At 47.3% G+C, this 19,665-nt stretch overlaps 1 protein-coding gene across 1 annotated transcript in view; it reads right to left on the bottom strand.

Annotated features, from left to right (window-relative positions):
* LOC148773572 (uncharacterized) overlaps positions 1–19,665 on the bottom strand; it is a 65,672-nt gene that overhangs the window by 19,538 nt on the left and 26,469 nt on the right. Inside the window, exon 5 of the mRNA XM_088833358.1 lies at positions 1,836–1,930. The gene's annotated coding sequence lies outside the window, so the exon portion shown is untranslated. The remainder of the gene's footprint in view (positions 1–1,835; positions 1,931–19,665) is intronic.

The following is a 19,665-nucleotide window of genomic DNA, read 5'->3' as shown; positions in this document are numbered from 1 at the left end:
ACTGGTTCCAAATAGGAAAAGGAATACGTCAAGGCTGTATATTGTCACCCTGCTTATTTAACTTATATGCAGTGTACATCATGAGGAACGCTGGGCTGGAAGAAGCACAAGCTGGAATCAAGATTGCCGGGAGAAATATCAATAACCTCAGATAAGCAGATGACACCACCCTTATGGCAGAAAGTGAAGAGGAACTCAAAAGCCTCTTGATGAAAGTGAAAGAGGAAAGTGAAAAGGTTGGCTTGAAGCTCAACATTCAGAAAACAATGATCATGGCATCTGGTCCCATCAATTCATGGGAAATAGATGGAAAAACAGTGGAAACAGTGTCAGACTTTATTTTGGGGGGCTCCAAAATCACTGCAGATGCTGACTGCAGCAATGAAATTAAAAGATGCTTACTCCTTGGAAGGAAAGTTATGACCAACCTAGATAGTATATTAAAAAGCAGAGACATTACTTTGCCAACCAAGGTCCGTCTAGTCAAGGTTATGGTTTTTCCCATGGTCATGTATGGATGTGAGAGTTAGACTGTGAAGAAAGCTGAGCACCGAAGAATTGATGCTTTTGAACTGTGGTGCTGGAGAAGACTCTTGAGAGTCCCTTGGACTGCAAGGAGATCCAACCAGTCCATTCTAAAGGAGATCAGTCCTGGGTGTTCATTGGAAGGACTGATGCTAAAGCTGAAACTGCAATACTTTGGCCACCTCATGCGACTAGCTGACTCACTGGAAAAGACTCTGATGCTGGGAAAGATTGGGGGCGGGAGGAGAAGGGGACGACAGAGAATCAGATGGCTGGATGGCATCACTGACTCTATGGACATGAGTTTGAGTGAACTCCGGGAGTTGGTGATGGACAGGGAGGCCTGGCATGATGTGATTCATGGGGTCGCAGAGAGTTGGACACGACTGAGCGACTGAACTGAGCTGAACTGAACAGAATGGGAACTGGGGAGAAGATGAATCATTAAAATACTTAAGAGTCGATGAAACAGAGGCACACAAAGGTGAAGAGGCAGACTGAGGCAGGTAGGCTGCTCCTGGCACCACAGTCCCCTCTCCCGGGCACCTTCACTGACTGTCCCCCACGGGGGTTGGCTCTGAATTAAGCTGTGGGTCTGAGGAGGTGCAGAGGTGATCAAAACACGTATGTCATCTAAGCTCCTACTTCCAGATACACCAAGGTCAGGCCACTCATACCCCACCCTTAAGAAGTAGCACAGGAACAAACACAGCAGATTAGGAGGTCAACATCCCCTTACAGTACAGATCACGCCAACAGAAAGGAAAACCTGCCCACTGGCTACTACAGTAGCCATTTTGAGTGCACTACACACCAGGTGCCATAGGAAGCACGGTGGCTCCTCACGTCCCATGGCAATCCCAGTATTATTTCCATTTTACAAAATTGGTAACCAAGCAAAACAAAAAATTTAGAATGAGAAAGAATCCCACTTCTCACCAATCTTAAATGTTTCTAAACATCTTGGTATTAAATGCTCAGGCAGAGCAATAAAGACAAATTGAATAGCAAGATTGCTATTTTTCTTCAGATATTCTAGTAAGTATAGAAATATTTTACATACATTCACAGCCCACTGTGAATAATACTTGGTAATACTTGGGTATTAAACAAAAAAGAAAAAGTCCCATTTAATCTGATACTATGCAACTTTCCTTCAATCCCAGTTACAGTGGGAAGATATTAATAGTTTTTGCACCTCAAAGTTGGGACCACATTCTTGAGAGGGACACCATCTCATAACAGTCAGTGGTATGACAAGCTCTGCTTCACAAACATTATCAAAGAGAAAATTCTCAAGCTCTACTCACCTTTTTAAGCTGAAGCTATATGAAAACTGATGTCAGTTCCTAAAAACGGTCCAATGAGGAGAGAGCACTTTGATGTTACCGACGTGGAGCTTGAACTGCCGAAAGGAGAAATAAAGAATTCCAGTGAACCATTTCTTGGCTTCCCTTAGTGAAACATCCCCTTCCCCAAATTCCAAAAAATACTAGAGAGGACTTCCCTGGTGGTCCAGTGGTTAAGAAGCCGCCATTCAATGCAAGGGACACGGGTTCAATCTCTGGTCAGGGAACTAAAATCCCACATGATGCAGAGCAACTAAGCCTGCACAATGCAACGACTGAGCTCCCATACTCTGGAGCCTACCTGCCACAACTAGAGAGTCTACGCACTGCAACCAAGATCCCACATGCCACAACTGAGACTCAAGGCAGTTAAATAAATTTTTTTTAAAAGATGCCCATTTAGGGGCTTCCCTGGAGACTACTCGGTAAAGAATCCGCCTGCCAATGCAGGAGACATGGGTTCAATCCCTGACCCAGGAAGATTCAACATGCCAGGGACAAACTAAGGCCATGCACCCGCCACAACTATTGAGCCCGTACTCTAAAGCCCGGGAGCCAAAACTGCTGTCCCACATGCCACAACTACTGAAGCCCATGCACCCTAGAGCCTGTGCTCCACAAGAGAAACCCCCCTCAATGAGAAGCCCACGAAATGCAACTAGAGAAAAGCCTGCGCAGCAACAAAGACCCAGCACAGCCAGAAGTAAATAATTTTTTTAATACATTTAAAAAAATACTAGAGGACTGTCACAATAAGAGGCACAAACACCAAAATGAGTAAAACAAGCATCAAATAATAGAGAGAAGGAAGAGAGAAGCCCCCAGCACACAATCGGGGTACATGGAATGAACTGGGGATAAACTCCCCCAAACAGCTCTTCAGCAGCCACAGGGACACCAGGTTCTCAGTCTCCAATCAAAGGATACAGACTTGTTTCTTCAAAGTCACAGGCCGTTTCTTCAATAACAGGTCGCAAACATATATAATGGACAACGTCTTTATTGGACTAGGTTTTAACCACAGAGATCCTAAATATGGCTGTAGCTTATGAACCCAAAATATCTGTCAACCACATGGATCACTGATCCTTAATTGTAAAGGAAACAGACCGCACCTTTTTCCTCCCCTGAAACACGTCTAATTTTGTGGAAGCAACAATGACCCATGCTTAGACCTAGCTAAAGTGCTAACTTCTAAGATTTGTGTCTGCAAGGCTGTCTTCACCTCTGCTGCTAGGACAGACTCCCGACTGTCTAGTTCCAGTTCACACGATGTGTCACCAGCATCCTCCTCCCAGTTTGATGAGCACACTGTCCTTCATATCACTCCAGGTCACATCAGGTGACCACCTAACACCTGACAAAGCAGTTCCAGGTCAACTCAGTCAGCTCTGTCTCAAATGGCACAGGCACCTCTCAGCACCCAGCCTGCCAACGTGTGGGATTACATTCCTGTCCAAGGGTGAATAAGCCACCATCTGTCTAGCTTGTGTGCTGCAGCAGGAGACCTGCCCCCTGAAGCATGTTCCTGCCATATGTCACTCCTGAGTGATCAGTCAGGACTAAGACATTCAAATAAAAATGACTGTATCCAGCCAAAGGACCCTGTGAGATTCCTGTGGACATTCACCCTGAATACACAAGCCAAATACCCCTCTATTTTTACGTAACTCCTTCCTACCAATACTGTGAACCTACAGACACTCTCTCCTGCCTTTTACTCACTGAAAGAAAAAACAACCCACTTCTGACTTTTCTGATGATGGTTTTATTCCTCAGCTGAGACTGCTCCTGTCAGTCTTCCTGGGATTCAAATGCTGATTTCCTGGGAACACAAGTCAGTGGAATAACCAGAAATGTATGTGGTGGATAGAATTCTAAGGTGACTGCCAGTGGGGTCACACCTTTGCAAAATTCCCTCCTCATAAGTGTTGGCAGAATCTGTGACTTGCTTCTAACCAAAAGAACAAGACAAAAGCAATGAGATGTCATTCCCTTGATCTGGTTTCACTATTTAAGACTCCATGTCAGACCAACTATTAATAGAAAGTGAGGGACTCCCTTTGCAGCTTTCAAGAAGTGCACAGTCATCTCTGAAGGGCCTGTGAGGGGGCCACAAAGCAAGGAACCACAGGGGCCTCTAGGCACTGAGGACAGTCGCCAGCTGACAACCAGCAAAGAAACAGGAACATCAGACCTACAGCTACAAGGACCTACAGCTACAATTTAACCTGTTCACTTAAATGAGTTCAGAAGTGGATTCTTACCCCACTCACGCCTCCAGAAGAGAACACAGCTGGGCGGAAGCTTGTTGGCAACCTCTGAGATCCTGAGTAGAAAACCAACTAAGCCATTCCCAGACTCCCAACCCATGGATATCATGAAATAACATGCGGGTGTCAGTTTAAGCTATTAAGTTTACAGTCATTTGTTTTGCAGCAACAGTAAATATATTTAATTTGCTAATTAAACATAGGAGTCTATAATATATGCATATGTTAAATGCACATACAACCACCAAATCAAAACAGCTCTCCATATCTGCCTCATCTGTCCATAAGCAAAAACTCATTTCTCCTATTTGAGTATGAGCTTTTTGCAGGCAAGAATGCAAATCACCATCACCCTGGTATCATCATGCTTGTGAAGAATATGTGGCACATGGGAGGCCCTTAACATTTTTTAAAATACAGTTAAGTCCCCTACATAAAAACCTTCAAGTTGTGAACTTTCAAAGACGCAAACACGCAATCCAGCAATGTCAGGTGTGAAACTGCAGGCTGCCCTCCATCTCCCATTGCCAATGATCCCTCAGCTCTACCATCTCCCACCTCCTACCCTTCCTCCAGCCAGTAAGTCTTGTTGCTCTCTCACTCGATGCCAGCCTCTGTACGCTAGCTGTTGTACTGTACTACTGTACTCTTCAAGGTACTGTACTGAAAGATTAAAAATACTTTTGGGCTTGTTTTTTGTATCTTACTTGTGTGAAAAGTATTGTAAACCTATCACAGTACAGTTCTATACAGCTAATTGGTGAGTACCTAGGCTAACTTCATTGGACTTACAAACAAATGGGACTTACGAGTATGCTCTCAGAATGAAACTCATTTTTATATAGGGGACTAACTGTAAGCCAAATTAAAAGAGTTATGATTTGTCAATCTCCGGTTACTACAATAAGGCCAAAGCAATAGAATTTGTGCAATCCTTCAAAGCAGAACTCAAAACCTCAAAATTAATTTCAAAATAGGTGGAAGACACTGAGAATCATGTCTTATCTCCAAACGATGATTGAATAATTTCTTTGGAACTGGTTATGTCATTCTACCTGTGAACCTGAGTCACTGCTTAGTAGTTGTGCTCCATAGTTACCACTTTTGCCAAATATTCTTGCCAATTCTTGGGCATGTAACTATTAGCTGAATGTTAAACAACAATAAAAAAATCCCTAAGAAAATTTCCAAACTCAGAATCATTCTTAATTTTACATTTGTATACGTATTCATTCCCAACCAAAACGGAAAAACCTGTGTAGGTCAAATACCCTGACTCTAAATCTGAAACAAAACGCTACTGTCAACTTCATGACAATCTATTTCGAAGGTTCTTTAAGATCATTTTTTAACTGATTTTAAGATCATCATTTTAGCTGTTGAATTGTAATTTTTTTAAGCAAGACATTAAGCTGTTTAAAAGCTGAATGCATAAATCATCCAGTTTCTGCTATCCTTGAGATTAAAATTAGTTTTTTTTATTACAAAGAATATTGTTACTCACGTTGTATCTACTTTAAATTTTGAAAGGACTAGTATAAAAACGGGAGATTTTAAAACATTCCAGTCTGTTAAATTACTAAAGAAAGTACAAAATTAAAACCTCTTTCATCACAGAAACACACCATACTCTTTCGAAATTTATATTCAGGATCTTATTATATATTCTTACTCCCTCATAAACCACTCAATAAATCCGAACATTATTTCCAAGATTTATCCCTGGTGCTCAACCTCTTAGAATGCACACACTAAAGCCAAGAAAAACTCAAAACACCAATTCCATGACAAACAAGGCAGAGAATTTCAATAAACTCATCACTTCTCAGCATAACTAACTCTCTTGGGCCCATCTCTACACATGAAAATAGCCAGTGACCCACAGCAGGGAACTCGAGGGGTTACCGAGCCATCCTCCCTCCTCAGGCAGAGGAAGTACCAGGCCCAGAGGATAGAACACACCCAGTTCCCTCCACCCTGAGCTCTATCTAGTAAGTGCAGGTCTTTTCCTTCTTCCCACAAAGCACAGCTCCACACAAAGCTCAATGCATCCGAGAAAGAAGGCTGAGAATGAATAACATGCCCCCACCCAGGAAACTAAGCCTCGGGAGGGGCGGTTCACTTAAGAGAATTAATAAGCACAGGTGCTCACACAAGGTCTGGCAGCGGTCCTCCTGAACCACCCCCGATGCTGAGCACCTGAGGATGGTCCACCTCCTGACCTCTGATTTCTAGCAAGCAGAGGCTGCGGCTGGGGGAGGGGAGGGTGGCGAGAAGCCAGTGCAAAGCAGGGTTAGGCACCCCTGCAGAGGAGCAGGCCGCCGGGGCCCGTTGTACATAACGGGGCACAGAAGGGCACAAGGTTCAAGTCCTGGGAGGAACTGAGGAACGGGCCATGTCCTTTTTAATATGTTTGGCTGGGTCAGGCGTTAGTTGCAGCAAGTGGGATCTTCACTGCTGTGTGCGGCTACCACTCATTGCGGCACACGGGATTAGCTGCCCTCCCGCATATGGGATCTTCGTACCCCCCCCCCATCAGGGATTGAACAGGCATCCTCTGCATTGGAAGGTGGATTCTTAACCACTGGGCCACCGGCGAACGCAGCCACGGCCACTCTTAACTTGCACAACCTCGGTGAATTCTCTTTAACGTAACGGAAGGCTGAGGCTGGTATGAGGCCTGGCAGCAGGTCCTATGGAACAGGGGCCCCTGAGAACAGGACGACCCCCGTGCGTGGGCAGGGTCTCAGCCATCAGCAGTAGCTGCAGGCTCCAGTTACTGAGGGACTAGGGAAGCAGAAAACCACTCCTTTCCCAACTGCTCGGGCCCCGGAGGAGCCCATGGGCGGCTGGACAAACAGTCGCTGGGCCAGGTTTCTGGTCCCCGGACCCCGCGATGGTCGCCTTCTCCCCGGGGCTGAGCTGTTCCAGCGCAAACGGCCTGGGGTGGTGCCGCTCACTGCCCACCGCCACCACCTACAAGTCCAGCCCAGGTGGCTCCTGCACAGGCCAGGCCCACGGCCAACGCCACCTCCTGAGGAAGGTCGGGCCTCTCCGAGCGAACGGCCTACGGCCTGACAGGAAACCGGACGGTTTTCCGCTCGGCTCTGGCCCGACTGCCTCGGGCCGCAACATTCAGAAGCTCCATCGCTCAACTTTACACAGGCCAGAAACACCTGTGAGGGTACCAACCAGGCCAAAGAGCCGCCGGAGCAACGCTGTACTGCGAGGTCACGCTCAACAGCCAACGTGATGGCTGGGCTGAGCTTCTGAGATGTGCACACAGGCACGCACACAGGACGCAGGGACTCAGGGACGCACGCACGCACACAAGGGCGCGCGCACGCATATGACGCACACGTAGGTGCGCACGCATTTGCTTGCAGCCACTCAGTGTTCTTGCCTGGAGAATCCCAGGGAAGGGGGAGCCTGGTGGCCTTCCATCTATGGGGTCACACAGAGTCGGACACGACTGAAGTGACTTAGCAGCAGCAGCAGCAAGGCTTAAAGGCCATTAAGATGGAAGCTTGCAGGGCCTAGACAGAGATGTAATGTTTCAAAGCCAGTCAGTCAGTTCAGTTCAGTCGCTCAGTCGTGTCCGACTTTTTGCGACGCCATGAATCACAGCATGCCAGGCCTCGCTGTCCATCACCAGCTCCCGGAGTTCACTCAAACTCATGTCCATCGAGTCGGTGATGCCATCCAGCCATCTCATCCTCTGTCGTCCCCTTCTCCTCCTGCCCCCAATCCCTCCCAGCATCAGGGTCTTTTCCAATGAGTCAACTCTTCGCATAAGGTGGCCAAAGTATTGGAGTTTCAGCCTCAGCATCAGTCCTTCCAATGAACACCCAGGACTGATCTCTAGAATGGATCTCCTTGCAGTCCAAGGGACTCTCAAGAATCTTCTCCAAGACCACAGTTCAAAAGCATCAATTCTTCGGCACTCAGCTTTCTTCACAGTCCAACTCTCACATCCATACATGACCACGGGAAAAACCATAGCCTTGACTAGACGGACCTTTGTTGGCAAAGTAATGTCTCTGCTTTTTAATATGCTGTCTAGGTTGGTCATAACTTTCCTTCCAAGGAGTAAGCGTCTTTTAATTTCATGGCTGCAATCACCATCTGCAGTGATTTTGGAGCCCAAAAAAATAAAGTCTGACACTGTTTCCACTGTTTCCCCATCTATTTCCCATGAAGTGATGGGACCAGATGTCATGATCTTTGATTTCTGAATGTTGAGCTTTAAGCCAACTTTTTCACTCTCCTCTTTCACTTTCATCAAGAGGCTTTTTAGTTCCTCTTCACTTTCTGCCATAAGGGTGGTGTCATCTGCATATCAAAGCCAGCAGGAGAACAGAAACCTAGACAGTCTATTAAAAAGCAGATACATTACCGACAAAGGTCCTTATAGTGAAAGCTTTGGTTTTTCCAATAGTCATGTATGGATGTGAGAGTTGGACTATAAAGAAAGCTAAGCACAGAAGAATGGATACTTTTGAGCTGGGATGCTGGAGAAGACTCTCAAAGTCCCTTGGAATGCAAGATCAAACCAGTCAATTCTAAAGGAAATCAGTCCTGAATAGTCACTGGAAGGACTGATGCTGAAACTCCAATACTTTGGCTTCCTGATGCAAACGGCCAACTCATTAGAAAAGACCCTGAAGCTGGGAAAAATTGAAGGCAGGTGGAGATGGGGACAGAGGATGAGATGGTTGGATGGCATCACCGACTGGATGGACTTGAGTTTGAGCAAGCTCCAGGAATTGGTGATGGACAGGGAAGGCTGGCATACTACCGTCCATTGGGTCACAAAGAGTAGGACACAACTGAGTGACTAAACTGAGAACACGAGTTTTCAGCAAAACTAGTAAAAGCACCTTAAGGAAACGTCAAAAAAGATACTGGCTTCCTTTAAGTGATGTTCTGGTCCAAGATGGAGAGTTTACTGCTACAACTGACCTGAAGCTTGAACAATGACTTTGAGCAATGGACCCCCTCAGAATGCAGACTTTTTCCATTTTTCACTTTACAGATCTTTAAGGTCACAAAGTGTACTGGAGTAGAGGTCACAGCATAAGAAATTGAAAGAAGGGTCTGAGTCCTGTTTCTACCAAACCGTTCATCTTCCTGCCTTTGGCCCTTCACCCATCAGTCCCCTTGTTCTGGGGGTAGTTTGTGGGTTGGCATCCCAGCCCCAGCAGCTTGACTTCCAAACTCAAGGAAAGAAAAAACGGCAAAGCCCAACATATCCAGAAAAGATCGCCAAGCATAATGAGGACTGCAGGACATCAAGGCCGTTCTCTGCCTCAGAGTCTCCCTGTCGGCCTGCAGGGCCTCCCGGAAGGGCCTCTCATCCAGTGTCCTGCGTGCAGAAACCTCACTCGCATCCAAATGCAGATGCTATGGGCCATGTAGGCGCCAAAGTCCTGACCCTCAAAGGCTGGGGGAGGGCGGGAAAGCACACAGCAGGTTCAATGCAGGCTGGAGAAGCAGTGGTGTTTTGAAGACCTGTTATAACATCCCAAACTTCCCGCCATGTACTCTCAGAAAATAAGGAGGACCTAGGTTGTTAGTTGGAGAAGGCAATGGCAAGCCACTCCAGTACTCTTGCCTGGAAAATCCCATGGATGTAGGAGCCGGGTAGGCTGCAGTCCGTGGGGTCGCTAGGGGTAGGACACGACTGAGCGACTTCACTTTCACTTTTCACTTTCACACATTGGAGAAGGAAATGGCAACCCACTCCAGTGTTCTTGCCTGGAGAATCCCAGGGATGGGGGAGCCTGGTGGGCTTCCATCTATGGGGTCACACAGAGTCGGACACGACTGAAGTGACTTAGCAGCAGCAGCAGGTTGTTAGTTCCCTGAAAACCCAAAATGTAACAGGGGAAACAGGACGGACACGAGCAAGCCCATCAATGTCAACGTCAAGACCAGTTTTCAGAAGCCAAAGATGAAAACTGTCCTCAGTTTTTTACCAACCTATATTAATAGTTAACATCCAGGAGATCCAGTTCTTGGTAGAGAGCTATTCCTACTAGCCAAGTGCCTGGTCCTGGGAGGAAGTGAACACTCAACACCGGGAAGAGACTGGAGGCAGGAGGCAGCAACCCAAGAGCAGCCAAGCCCACCCAAACCCCTAACCCTTGGACCAGCATCCAGCCCGCAGGTGCCATGGAGGTGCCTGTGCCAGCAGACAGGGTGAGCCAGCGCATCCCCCTGAGGCTGGAAGGAGGCCAGGATTTGACAGGAGTTTCTTAGGGGTAGGTTCCAGAACAAGGACAGGTGCTGGACAGTGAACATGGACAAGGGTCCCAGAGACAAGGTCAGAGGGGTGGTGGGACCAGGGCTCCTGCACATTTGTAGCGACTGGCTTTGACTCAGGCAGAAGGAGGAGCCTTCATTCTACATGGGCTTCTGGACTGCAACACCCAGGCCCTATGCCAGATGCTGAAGCCATGGGAAGAGGCAAAACCAGACTCTTCCACCCTCAGTGGTGGCCACAGTCTCCATCAGTAGACTAAGTAGTGGGGGCCTGGGAGCCATCATCTTGTGGGCTTCTCTCCACCTTTATTCACACAGATGCTGAGCCTCTGCCATAGCAACCAGAGATATAGGAAGTCCTAAAGGTGTCCAGACTAGCATAAAGAAGCAAACTAAATTCAAGATCATTTTAGTCTTGACTATGCCTCATGTAATTCTCAACATTTAAGTCTAACAGCAGACCCCTCAGCAGAATTCAGGTGACACTGCAGCATGTTCACGTTGGCTTCAGGTGACAGGAGCCACCATTGGGGTAATGGAAGGGCCGCCTGGGCAAAGTGAAGGTCAGCACCCAAGGGAGGGAGTGAAAGAACACAGGGAGGAGGTCAACTCAAAGGCAGGGCCAGGCCCAGTGTAGAAACCTATAAACTGCCCAAGGATGAAGAGAGACATTTTATTTAGAAGTCAATAAAACATGTTGTTTATCTGACACTGCAACTTGGATACACTATACGCAAGGCACGTTCCATCAGACGCGCTCACGAGAGCTGCAGCAGGCTGGAAAACATATATTGATGAGGAAACCATTGTTCAAAGAAACATCCATCTACCCCATTTCATGTGAAAGGAATACAGATGCTCTCAACAATCCCATGTTAATTATTTTAACTGAAAATACATCCATGGTTCCACCACCTCATTAGAGGTCAAGTTCATTACAGGTCAACGTCTGGCTGGTCATCAGCCAACTGCTTATATTCCATTAGGTCACAGTTTTTTCTTAAATTACCACATTCCTCTTCATTTTAGACTATTCTTAGAAAATATTTCCCAACATCTCCATGAAATCAGCAAAAAATAACTATTGAAGCTGAAATTCTACCCACTTGGAGGCAACTACTAGCCAACTAGAGTCTGGACATATTTTTCTACATGCTACTGAATAATTAAGGGTAAAAATAAAATTTCAGAAAACATACACAATTTAGTCTTCTCTTGTTTGACGCCATGGAGTCTTTCCTCCTTCTTTCAGGTTTCATTAAAGAAAGCAAAGAACACTGTAAACTGATTTGCTAGTTTCCATACTTGCTGCCAAATTTCCACTTCTGCAAAACCAATTTCAACCAGAAAAAAAAGTCAAGCTAATCTTCTAGTTCTTCACATGGTTTAATTGATTCAGAATGTGGGGTAAAACGTTGGAAGAAAGGAAATCAATCATTGTCAAACAATGAAAATGTTAATTTATTAGTTTTATTTTTTAATCACTACATTGTCTCAGAATCATTTCCTCCTCTGAGTTCTGGAAAGCTTTAAAAACATGAATGCTGCCAAACTATGACCCTGTTATAAGCCAAAGTTCAGTTATTTGAAGGAATTTACTACCTTTCAGATAGAGTTCTCCTGAAAATCCTTCCAAACCACTAATTTTGTTAAGAATTTATACAGGTTTACAATATAATACTGCATAGCTTCTCAACATTTTAGAGTTACACTCTGTGCATTACTTTTGCCTTTAACATAGCAGTAAAAGCTAAAATGAATGATACAGATAAGGAGAGGGGAAACAGATCAGGAAGTGACTTCAGCCCACAAGGCTAGTCATAGACAATGAAGCCCAGGGCAGAATGAGATGTGGGCAGAATGCGATGTGGGCAGAATGCTTCAGCCCCGAAGGACCAGAAGGAAGAGTCGTTTTGAAAAGCATAACATTTTGCATCCACTGACTTATCAAAATATCTCCCTTCCTCAGCATCTTCAACAGTATAGTCGATAAGCACTAAGTTTTCAGATCCTCGGGTGAAATTACGCCCCACTTAGCCAGAGCCCAAACAGTTGGGAAATTCAAATAACTATAATTTTTGTGAGAAGGAAAATTGTTACAACCGAAAGACATAATACAAAAAGCAATCAGCCACCTTCCCGGTTCCAGTGGCTGCCAGGACCAGAAGGGAGAGGGGAGAGGAAGGGAAAAGAGTCGAGCCAAGAGCTGAAAGCCAGAGGAAGGGACCAGATGCCCCCACCTGGAGGAGACTGGGGCACAGGGAAAGGAACAGACTGGAAGGGTGGGGAGTCATCCCGGTCTGCAGTCCGTTCCGAGAGCCACAGAACACCCTGCACTGACAAAGAAAATGACTGAAATCACTGTGGCAGTGGGCTCAGCTTGAAAAGTACAAGAATACAAAGTCTGAGGAGAGAATGCCCTGATCTGCAGGTGACCTCAACCCAAGCTCAGAAAGGACAGTTAGTTTGTATCCCATACTCCTAATCTGTTCCTTCCGCACTTCCCCTTTCCCTTTGATAACAGTAAATTTGTTACATACTATACAAAAAATAGGTAGGCAACAAGGAATAACTGTGTAGCAAGGGGAATTAAAGCCACAGTCTTGTAAGAACCTATAATGGAATATAATCTGCAAAAACAAACAAAAAACCAAAAGACTATGCTGTACATCTGAAACTAACACAATATTATAAATCAACTATACTTTAACACTTAGGAGAGTGAAAAAAAGAAAAAGGGAGAGTGACTCACAGTCCAATGCAAGTCGTTCCCAGGGCCCCAGCACAGCCGCAGGACACTGCCACTCGCAAGGGGTGGGGGGGACCTGACCCCAACCTCCCCAGAGCCGACCCCAAGGAAGAAGGAGCTGAGGCTGAGGGGCACCGAGTGTGAAGGGAGGGTGCTCGTCTCAAGCTGCAGACAGCAGGAGCCAGGTCTGAGCACAGAGGCAGCGTCAAAGGCACGCGAGCTACACAGGTTGTTTTTAGAAAGTGAATTATCATGCGTAGGTCGCCCTTGGAAACTCTTACGATCCTGAGAAAACTGTCCTTGTTCCTCTCAAATCCCACCCTGTGTGATGGGGGAGACCCAGTGCTGCTGCCTGCAAACAAGAGAGACAGTGCGCCTTCTGGTGACAGCCGTGCAACAAGGCCGCGTGTACGTGTGCACACGCGCGCACACACACACACACACGCACGTATGCTTCCAGGGGCTGCAAGTATAGTTTTCAAAAGTAACAAGCATTTCTTGATAATTTAAAAGTGCATGGACTTCCCTGGTGGTTCACTGTATAAGAATCCACCTGCCAATACAGGGGACACGGGTTTGATCCCTGGTTTGGGAAGATCCCACATGCCATGGGACAACTAAGCCCGTGTACTACAATGACTGAAGGTCATGCACCTAGAGCTCGTGCTTTGCAACAAGAGAAGCCACTGCGATGAGAAGCCCACCCACAGCAACAAGAGAGTAGCCCCCACTCACCAACTAGAAGAAGCCAATGAGCAGCAACAAAGACACACCACAGCAAAAAAAAAAAAAAAATTCAAATAAATGAAAGTGCATGACTCTACATAATCACATGCAGAAAATGTTTCAAATACATTTAATTGTTGGGGCTTTCTGCAAGTACAGGTATAACTGAAGACTGCTACTCCCGAAGCCACTTCCGTGACTGAGAACTGCAGCCTGAGGAGCTGCTATTTGCCTCCCCCTTAACATGGACATCCTGCAGATTCTCACCAAGACCTTGGCGGGGACATGGAAGATGAGGTGACTCTACCTCACCTCTCTTGGCCTCTGGACACAACAAAGGCGAAAACCAGATTCCCTTCTCAGTTTGCTGCAGGCCCTTGATCCCAAGACTATCTGAGCAGAAGAATGGAACAAACGTCCTGTTCTCAGAGAGCCTCTCCAGTCTCTTTTGTGTTCTGGATCCTAAGGGAGAAAGGGGCAGGTCTGTGCAAGGGCCACTCTCTGGGGCCTAGATCCGGCCTCCTCGGCACCGGGCAGGTCTCAGCTCCCCAGGTCAGACCATCTGGGGGTGGGATCTAGAAATCTGCATTTCAACAAGGCCCCTAAGTAATTCTTAAACATTACCGACATTTGGAAACCAAAATTTAAGCCCAAATGAAACTGACCTATGTGAGGGAGAGAGGCAGGCAGCTTGGCGGTCAGAAGCTGGAGGAGATGGGGGCCCTGGGGCAGCTGAGCGAGGCTGACACCAGGCCACCCTGCCGGGGGGGCTGCCACAGAACCCACAACTGAGCAGGGACACACGCAATCCCCCAAAAGACTGACGGAGACCCTGTTACCTTTCCCGATGATGCAACTGCTCTGGAGAAGCAGAGCAGAAGCCTACCCTGCCCAAAGTGTTTCATTTCCCAAGAAGCTCATTCCTGCTACACCTTCCAGCAGCTGAAGATGTGCCCGGAGGAGCACCCTCCTCTCCAGGAGATACCCAGCTGTGTAGCAGACGACAAGGGCAGCCTCCAGGCAGAGTAGCCAGGAAGGGCAAGGTCTGCTGGGTGGTGCCAGAGAAACAGGGTACCACGGGGAGCAGTGGGAGGGGACCAGGAGACAGAGTTTCAGGCCAGGTCACTTGGACCACATGGCCAGCTGCGAGTTGTTCTGGGGTCCCAGACCAGGGAACATGAGAACACCTGACAGTTCATAAACTGCATTTTAAGGAGCCCTCTCAGTGACTCTTACACTGAAGTCTGAGATCCTCTCTCTAAAGCACATAAAAGACACAAGGGGAGGGGAGGAAAAACCAAAGGTCAAAGGCACAGCAGTCTGTCCCCACGCTGCTGCAGAATCCAAGCAAGAAATACCGGGAATAAAACACAGTTCAGTTCAGTTCAGTCGCTCAGTCATGTCCAACTCTTTGCAACCCCATGAATCGCAGCACACCAGGCCTCCCTGTCCATCACCAACTGCTGGAGTCCACCCAAACCCATGTCCATTGAGTCGGTGATGCCATCCAACCATCTCATCCTCTGTCATCCCCTTCTCCTCCTGCCCTCAATCTTTCCCAGCATCAGGGTCTTTTCAAATGAGTCAGCTCTTCACGTTATGTGGCCAAAGTATTAACTACGAGTAAGAATGGAAATGGCCAGTGAGAGAATACTCTGAACGACGACCACAGGACTCGACGGCCCCAAGATGGATCAGATGAGCAGGGAGGAGGAGGCAGAGCCAGGAGAAGACTGGGTTTCTGGCTTCGAGACCCAGCTTTAGGTCAGGAAAAGAGTCACTCTACAGACAACTCTGCCAACGTCTGCCTCAAATTCTGTTACAAGCTACGTTGAGATGCTCCTGATTCAGAAAGATTTTACTTTCAATGTTTTTCTACAACAGCACAGGTGTGAAAGGCACTCCAGTGCCTTCTCCAGCTACAGTCTCCAGCAAGGATCTTGGGACACTTTATAAACAGGAATCAATCCAGATTCGGTCTTGGAAGAAGAGAAAGGCTAGAAAGAAATTACTTGACACAATCCAAATGTAGCCATCTGCAGAGAAAAGTATGAAACAGTGCTTAATGCTCACCCCAATTTTGAACAGAAAGGAAACAGCACAGGGTTTAATACAAAACACATGTTAAAGGCTTCTCTGCCTAAGAATGTCATTTTCCCAAGTTATTTGACTCAGGATATGTACAGAAAGGTCCATTCTTAATTAGCTACACTCATGAAGGACACTGTATAATTGAACAATGACAAATATGTGTTCATTTCTGTCTTTACAGAATGTTTTTATACTCATCATTAAATTCAGGTGTGTCTCATGTTCTGAATATTCTCTCTTTAAAGAGCAGCAAGGCCCACTCTGAGGATGTGGATCCAGGGAGTGAGGAAGCTGCCCAGTCTTCAGCCTGGGTCCTTCCCTCACAGCTCAGGGGAGGACCAGCTGTCTGGCCTGGAAGAGGAGGCCCATTGTGGCCTCAGTGGTGCCTGCAAACGGCCCACGTGGAAGGAAGGCCAGCCTGCTCGGAATCACAGGCACGTTTCACCCCGTCCGCATGGGCCTCGAAGGGGCTGCCATCAAGATGATGAGCTCCTGGTCCCCAGGGAGATTCCATCCATGGATGAAGGGCTCACCTCAGTCAAGTGACAAGACAGAAGGACTTCACGCCAATGGGCAGGTGACCACTCCTGTCCACTGAGAAAGAAGTTCAAAAAAAACAGAGCAAGTCCTGGAGAGAAAGACATCTTTGCAGAAGGAAGGAAATCGTGGGAGAAAGAACAGCAGCCGCAAATACTCAGCTGAGTCCAAGATGCTACACGGAGAACCTCGCATCTGCCGCTACTGTCATGCACCCCTACACCCCAGCTGTGAGCAAATGTGGTCAAGTTGATGTAAAACTTTATGACCCAGCCAGAGTCCCGGGCAAAGAAGAGCTGAGAACATGCCTGTCCACAGGTATCAAGGCCCGCCAACTAAGAGGACCCGTCTGCTGTTGGGCTTGAAAGAAGCTGAGGCAGCAGAGGGCACGTTTACTAGCTGTGGTGCAGGGGCCACTCAACAGCCAACCAGTGACCTTTGATCAAAATCAGCGTGTGCTCTTAGGAGGTATCTGAAAATAAAGTATAGCCTTTTCTCTTAGAGGGGAAGACAGAATGAACACCTCTTGTGCTGTATGAGCTTCACATAGACAGGATACATGGACAGAAATAAATGACAGATAAAGATGACAGAGATGATTGACAGATAGAAGGTTGATATGAATAGATAATAAAGATGATATAGCTATAAAGTCAGAAAACAATAAAGAAACACTGGGGAGAAAATGAATGAAAAGTATGCAACAACACAGGACACACAGAACATACTAAGGCTTGCAGCTCCTTTTACCAAGGCCCTTACTCAGAGCTGCAACTGTGGGACATTCACAACAAAACTTCATTTTATCCAATAGTCAGAAATTAGGAAGTTGCCAGAGACTATGCAAACTCTTTCTCTGAAGGAGATGTTATGGGACTGTGTACACAAGCAAGCCAGGAAAACAACAGCGAGTTTCAGGAACACATGGTCATCCTGATCTGAGGATAAAATGAGGAACTGCTGCCCCTCCGGGGTCGTGGGTCTGTCTAGGGGTGAATACCACAGACCTGCCCTTTCTGCACAAATTATGAGTCTCCTTCAGAGGGCATTTTCTGGGACCTTGTGTTACAGAGGTCAAAAGGCCACTCTTCTGGCCCAATCCTTTCTCTGCCCACCTTGGAACACCACTGTGCCCAGCCAGCTAAGGAAAGAGGAATACTTCTCTCAAGAGACCAAACCTGGGCCTCAGAAAAAGTCCAGAAGGAAAGATGATTGGCTTAAACACTGAATTAATGAACAACAAATGTATCAACTGCAGACTTAACTACAAGGTGTAATTAGATCACAAATGCTTTTTAGAGACCTAGTAAAAGAAAGGAAAGGCAACTGTAAGAAAGAATTTAACCTTCAGGGCACAACGGACGAGTCCATATCCTGAACGTCCCTCTTCATGTTTAAACATCCATTTGAAGCCAGACAGAGGAAGACAAACACTGTATGACCTCACTTACATGTAAAATATAAAAAAATACAACAAACGAGTGAATATAACAGAAAAAAAAGCAGGATCACCAACACAGAAAACAAACTAGTAGTCTGTCATCAGGGGCAACATAGGGGTGGGGGTGGGGGTGGGAGGTAAAAACTACTGGCTACAAAGATGTATTTATGGCACAAGGAACATAGCCAATATTTTATAATAACTATAAATGGAGCAACCCTTTAAAAATTACATAAGAAATTTTAAAATAAAAACAAAAGATGGTTTGGGACGATGGAGTTTCTTTTCTGGATATTAAGCGAGCAACAAGAAGTAACAGCAGACACTGGAGCTCTCAGTCTTGCCAGCTGCTGCCCGGCCGGCACGTGCTAACCGTGGCCCACCGTTGTCACCTGTCATCTGCGGCAGGGCTCCTGGCTTCAGCAGCGCTGACACCTGGGGCTGGGTGACCGCCCCTGCCCTGGAGGACAGCTGCAGGCTCCCTGGTCTCTACCCACCCAACGCCAGCCCCAACCCTGCCTCCCAGTTATGACAACCAAAGATGTCTTCCCCACACTGTCAAGTGTGCCCTGCGGGGAAGAGCGCCTCCACAGAGAACCCGTGCTGGAAAACACCCCACGCAGTGGCTGGTTTCTCATAAATCAAGGGCCCGGGCTACACTCTGGACCCCAGAACACCACCCTGCAGTTGCCTGCCATGAACAGCTAGGTGGGTGAGTCAGGGCAAGTCCACCACCAGGAGGCCAGGCTGATGAAGGCCAGCGAGGGCCCCTCTCTGGCCGTCAAAAGAAGGGCTACATCAACTAGCACCTTCACATCAGGCCTCTGGGGATTACTAAAAGGGAAAAGACTTTCAAAACAGCTTTTCCACAGGAACCTGGCCACCTCACCCTTTACCATTTAATTCACCGGCTGAAGACCCTTAGCAGCGTGTGTCCACTGGGCCTCTGGCCCTGCTCAGCAGGTCCCCCCTGAACCCCCACCCCCTGCACTTGCCCGCAGCATTTTTAACGGGAAGTGACTTGTGACAGCTCATAAACCGCTCTGAACACAAAGCAGCAGTTTGACCTCCGTTGTCAAAGGAGGTATTAACAAATTTGCACTTCTGAGTTCCCACACAGGCAATTTTCTCATCATTCTGACAAGAGAAATGTTTAAGGAAAACACAACAAACAGCTCTGAGATCCATGGGCAATGCTTCCAAGTGCATGGACATGGCAGACAGTTGTGCGTCTCAGCGACTTCCTCACCCTGGCAGGTGCCATGCAGCACAGGTGTGACGCCCAGAATTCCCATCCAGGCAGCCCCCCTCTCTTGACCCTTTCCATAGAGAAGAGAGGCTCCCTACTGTGTGCCGGGGCACACCCCAGCTCACCCAGCTCCCTAGAGAAGTACCTGCAGGTGCCAGGCCACTGAAGATGCTTGAGGCACGTGGGACCTTGCTCACAGCAGCCCCACAGACTTGCTGCTGTCCAAGGGTCCAAGCTCAGGGCCCCTGGGGAGATGCCGGCTGGTCCCTCCATCCCCAGGACCCCATTAAGAGGCAAGTTCTGACAGCCCAGGCAGCAGTCTAGAAAGTGAACAAAATCCCAAGACACAAATTCAACAGAAGACCCTGATGCGACTGCACAGAGAGGGAGCCAGGAGCAAGGACGGCCCCCCACAGACCCTTCCCTCCAGAGCACCCCAAGGCTGACTCACACACCAGCGC

The sequence above is a fragment of the Moschus berezovskii genome, chromosome 28, assembly GCF_049115385.1.
Source record: "Moschus berezovskii isolate FMDL1 chromosome 28, NW_MosBer_1.0, whole genome shotgun sequence".
In the NCBI taxonomy this organism is placed as follows: Eukaryota; Metazoa; Chordata; class Mammalia; order Artiodactyla; family Moschidae; genus Moschus; species Moschus berezovskii.
The sequence above is the reverse complement of the archived record's forward strand: the minus strand, read 5'-3'. Positions and strand labels throughout refer to the sequence as shown.